Here is a 6,000-nt window from a genome sequence, read left to right as displayed (position 1 = left end):
CTATAAGAACAGGCCATGAGAAGAAAGAGGCTCGAAAAGAGTCAATGATTGATTTTGAGGGAAATTCTGAAGGGACAACTAGTTCTCCCTAGACTATTGAATCATGCCCAGATTGTTTTAAATAAAGTGTTTATAAACCTGAGTAAGAAATTATCCCCGATTGTTCCCATAAAAGAATTCATAAATCAGTTACAATAGGTTGAATTATTGGCGGACTTTCCCATGCCTGTTCCTTACCCATAGATACAAAGAGTCTTTCGAGAAAACAAGAAAAAACTATATGGACCCTTACCCACAGCCCAGGGATAACCCTGGGTAGCATATTAGATTATTGGCAAATTATGGTATCCCCCAAAAGGAGCTAATGGTCTCCAGAGGGTTCCAGATCTCCCATTGCCTTATACAGGAGCATATAATGAGGGTGGCATTAGAATGGTCAATAAGGATGAAGTTCAAGTGTCTTACAATAGTCTAAATTTCATGGAAAGGCTAGCTCAAAGCAGACCTCCCTGGTGTTTATTAACTAAGAAATAAAAAGAGTTTATTGTAGCTGAATTTCCTGTTTATCTCTCCTTACCTGTTTGTTTTGGAGATTAAAAGGTCGTGGGATTGTTAGATATCTGTATCTCAGGTTTATTGATTTGCATAATTCCAATGAAGTTGTATAAAATTATATCTTGACCAGAGAATAAAATTCCCTCTAATGAAATAGCCCCTGAATGTCTAAAAGTTGTTGGAGTAACAGCCCCACCTTTACCTTGAATAGGAATATATATCAAGTAGAATTAGACAGGCAAAGAAATAAGAAAAGCTGGTTAACTATTATAAATTAAGCACGTAGAAACAGTTACCAGGGAGTTAGAGTCCATGGTACATAGAGAAATATTTTAGACAGAAAAGGTAAACAGGTAAGTTGGACATCACAAAGGCCTTATAATAAATTTCCTATGACCTCTATTCAATTTAGCGTATCCTTTTGCCCCATGACAAATTCTGAGAACTTTAATAAACAATAAGACATTCAAACTCTGTATGTACAGCTATTTCTAATTGTCTGATTTATGGCTCTCCTGGTCAAAATACTCTTTGTTTAATATAACTGAATTTATGGGAATTTTTGTATTTTTCCTGGTTACCTTTGTATTCATTTTTTTCTGCTTTACCTAATCGCAAATGTCAATCATTGCTAAAAATGAAAGGATAAAAACCTGCTTGTACTTGCAATAAACAGAACAGAGCATCACTGTCCTCTGAGGCGTGTTGTCGTCTGTCTCCCATCGCTGACGCCTTACCCACCTTTCAGGAAACCCTGGACCTAGCTGCGGCTGGACCGCGGCAGTAAACCAGTGCAGCAGCTAGGGAAAATATTATGAAAGTTCCTCAAAAAATAAAAAATAGCCAAATATATGGTGATGGAAGATGACTTGACTTAGGGTGGTGGACACACAGTGCAATATACAGATCATGTGTCACAGAAATGTACACTTGGAACCCACATAATTGTATTAATCAATGTCACACCAATAAATTTACTTTAAAGATAAATAAAATGAAAACAACAAGAAAAACAAAAATTGAAAAGAAAACTACCATATGATCTAGCAATCCACACTTCTCAGTCTAGACCCTCGTATATCCAAAACAATTGACATCAGGTCCTGGAAGGCATATCTGCACTCCAGTGTCCACTGCAGCATTAGCCAGTGTGGCCAAGACATGGAAGTAACCCGTGTCCCCTGAAAGGTGAGTGGATAAAGAAAACGTGGCATACACATGCAGGGAATTACTGCTCAGCCTTAAAAAAGGAACCCTGCCATTTGTGACTACTTGGGTGAAGCAGGAGAACATTGTGCTAAGCGACATAACCTAGTCACGGAAAGACAAACACTGCCTAATTCCCCTTACAGCAGGAATCCAAAATAGTCACACTCACAGGTGGAGAGAATAGAACAGCCATGACCAGGAGCCAGGAGCTGGCAGAAATGAGTAGTTATCCTTCAATGGGTGATTCGAGTGGCATCTCTGATACTAAGCTTCTCACTATAAATTCAATCAGTGCTCTCCGGAGTTGGCACACATTTGCTAATGTCTCCCTTATGTTTTTGTAGAACTTAATAGTTTTCAAAGGTCTCTCACATTCTTTGTCCCTCGGCAGCCTCGCTGAGTTGAGGACCCTTGTCCATCCTCATCCTCTAGTTGGAGAAAGCAAGGCTCATACAGGCAAAGCGACTTGCCCAGAGTCAGAGCGGAGGAGAAGTGACAACGCTGAGATTCTAACGGGGGCTTTGCCACCGGGGTCAAAGATCATGCTCACTCTCCAAGTTTCTTCACTCTATTTAAGATGCTGTTAAAATCACATAAACGAGAATTCTGTGCAAATGGTAGATGCTTTCATTATTATTTTTATTACAGCTACGACTACCATGCATGTGGCTTATTTTGAAAACTGGGACCTCATAGGGAAGTGAAGGGTTTGGACAGCAGCCTCTCCCCAGGTCTTTTTCAGCTTCAATCTTCAGTGATTTATTTCCCTCTAAGACCCTCTGGCATCACTAAATGGGCCTGGGCCAGTCCTCCCAGAACGGATTACAGAAAAGGCTGTCAGAGAAGAGGGACAAACATGAGAAAGTTCAGCACCTCACAACAACAAAAAAAAGTAATTATTTCAGAGCAGGAGAAGCCCTCCAACAAAACACCATGTTTGAGGGTTTCAAATGAAAGTGTCTTTTCCACCATAGCTTGAATGGAAACCCCTAATGAATCAGGGCAGCAAGGAAGGAATGAATAACAGCTTTAAAAGGGGTGGGGTCTAGAAAAGAATACAGAGGCCGATCAGAGACAGTCACACAGGACACGGAAGGTTGGTTTGACTGTGCTGGAAGCCTTGTGCACGTTCATTATTTATTCACTCATTTAGAGAATTGCTTATTGAACGCCTACTGTGTGTCAGGCCTTGCTCTAGAGATGATTCACTTTCTGCTTATAATACAAAGTAAGGAAGCTAACAGAAGACCAGGTAGTTAAGATCCAGTGATATCTCAGTGACTTAAATATTCAGCTTCTCTTTCAAATACTAAGGAGCTCGAAGGGACTTCGTAGGAAGGTAGATGCCTGGGTCAATGGAAAATGATGCGTTTGTGGATGGGGATATACCCTGTACTAGTTTGTTAGGGCTGCCGCAAGGAAGTACCACTAACTGAGTGCTTCAGCATCACAGATGTATTGTCCCGCCATGCTGGAGACAAGATGTCCAGGGTCAGTGTGTCAGCAGGGTCAGTTGCTTCTGAGGGCTGTCAGGGAAGGATCAGACCCAGGCCTCTGTCCTTGGCCTTCAGATGACTATCTTTTTCCTGTGTCTTTTCACATTGCCTTCCTTCTACGTACCTCTCTGTGTCCAAATTTCCCCTTTCTATGGTGATACCAATCATACTGGATTAGACCCTACCCTGATGACCTCATTCAAACTTGAGTATTTCTATAAAGACCAGATTGCCAAATAAAGTCACATTCAGAGTTACCGGGGGTTAGGTCTTCAACATATGAATGGGGGTGAGTAACTCAACGCCTTCTCAGGCATAACCGGCCAAGACTGGGGTAGACAATGAGATAGTTTGATTCAGTTCAGCTAAAATTCACTGGAAGCCTGGCCGTCCATCAGGTGTTAAGTGTATTCAGCGGTGACGGGGACAAGGCTCTGTCTGCCGGAGCAGTAACGGCACTCACGTCCTGATCTTCTTCAGTGAGCTCTTCCCTAGATGCCCGCGTCTCTGCTGGGTAATAGGTATATAAACATGAATAATAAGGGACCATTATTCTCCAAGAAATAGGTAGAAATAATTACGACACAACGAGAAAACACGTCTAATCCCAAGATTGACACACTAACCTCACTTTAGAGGTGACATGGGAACTAAAACTTGAAGGGAGAATGGGAGTTTTCCCAATGTGATGGGGCTTCATCCCCCTGTATCAGTCAGGGTTCTCTAGAGAAAGGGACCAACTGAATGCGCGTGTGCATGTGGGCTGGCTGGGTGGGTAAACAGGTAAGTAAGTAAGACAGATCAAATCTACCCACAAAGTCCACCTGTGAAGACACTGAGGCTCACATGATGGTGAGTCTGGCAATACCGGCAAGCCCACCACCTGCAGGGCAGGCCAGCAGGCCGGAAGCTCAGGAGGAGCTGATACTGCGGCTTGAGCCCGAACAGACTATAGGGAGAATTCCCTCTTCCTCCGGGGAGGTCAGTCATCTTCCTCCCATGTTGACTGGATGAGGGCCACCCATATTAATGAAAGGGTCACCAGCTGTACTCAGAGTCTACTGGCATCAGTGTTCACCTCATTTAAAAATACTTCTACAGCAACATCTAGACTACTGTTTGACCAAATACCTGGGCACAGTGGCCTGGATGAGTGGAGGCATAAAGTGAACCAGCATACTCTTTGTCCCCTGTGTACCAGAGGACATGGAATGGAGAAATGTGCCCTGGTCTTCCTGCCAGACAAAACCATGATACATCCTGTCCTGCCCCCTTGGCCTCTGGCAGTCCTGAGGACCAGCTCACTGGTGACCTGGGTGTGGATGGAAGGCATCCTCACATGGTGGTTAGGCCTCTGGTATGTGAAGAATTTTGGCACTGATTTCATTCACTCAGATAAGGTCTCAATACCCAGGAGGATGGTCCCTCCTGGGGTTCCCAGGTGCTCTATCATGTTCAAGATCTGAGAGCCAAGAGCCCGGATGCTCTGGATGATGAGACTGCCCCAGGGAGGACATCCCTTGGGCCACAGAGCAGAATTGGATTTCCAATCCAAGTCAGTTCCTGGACACCCCCGTGCTGACCCTCACAGCAGACCTGTCTCCCTACTAGCCTAACACTTTCTCTATCCCTAAGGATATTAACATCATTCCTAGGAAACAAATCCCACATTCAGTTCACTCAATTTCTTCATAGCAACCAACACTACCTGGCATTAAAGTGGTGTGTTTTTCTATTTCCTTCACTAGAATGTAAGGACCCTGAGGGCAGGCATATAACTGTTTTGTTCACTGTAATTCCTATAGCATCTAGAAGAGTTTCTGGCATACAGTAGGCACTCAGTGAATAATTGTGAAATTATTGTGAAAGAAGGAAGGAAAGGAGGGAGGAAGGGACAGAGGGAGGGAGGGGGGGAGGGAGGATCCTCAGACCCCAACTCTTTCCCTCCTGGTGTTTTCCTCGGGGTCACATGGCCTTAAGACTCTTCCTTTCTGACTTGCTGGCTCACTAGCAAATGATCTTGGACCTCAGTAATAGTAACATTAATACTTTGCAGTTGTCTCTTATGAGCCTAACACCATTCTAAGAGCTTTATAGGTAATCCTCACAACAATCCCATGAGGTCAATACCATTGCCATCTCTACTATAGAGGAAAGGAGGTACAGAGAGATGAGTGAACTTGCGAAGGCTGCAGAACCGGCGTGTGGGGCAAAGCTTGGACTGGGGCTCAGGCAGTCGATGGCGATGTCTTGTTTAACCATTTCATTGCTCACACACACACACACACACACATCCATTTTCTCTTCCGTCCAAGGTAAAGCAGGCATCTTTGCAGAAGCATTCCTTTACGCTGGGCTACCCAACTCCACAAAGGTTAACAGAAGCACTTGCTGCAGCTCTGAAAACCTACAGTGATCTCTCCGTGGGTTGCTGGGTCACACTTCCCTCCACGTTCTCCGGACGATCCATGTTGCCTAGTCGGCCACGGCTGGGAGCAGCAGCCCGCACACACGCTTGCGGTATGAATGGTGCTGCCGGCGCAGGAGGGTCTTAGGACTCCCAGATATTTCATAGCTAGGTCATGTATTTTGGTCTTATCTCTCGGCAACGTTTATTTTTAAAGCATTATTATTCCTACCCTGTGGCCTACATCTGGCAAGCTGCAAATGTACTTAAGCGAAAAAAAATGATTAATAAATTTTTACATATCATTTACAGTGATTAAAGCAGAGCTGAGCA

The sequence above is a fragment of the Phyllostomus discolor genome, chromosome 2 (assembly GCF_004126475.2).
Source record: "Phyllostomus discolor isolate MPI-MPIP mPhyDis1 chromosome 2, mPhyDis1.pri.v3, whole genome shotgun sequence".
NCBI classification, from domain to species: Eukaryota; Metazoa; Chordata; class Mammalia; order Chiroptera; family Phyllostomidae; genus Phyllostomus; species Phyllostomus discolor.
This window is presented reverse-complemented; position numbering follows the sequence as displayed.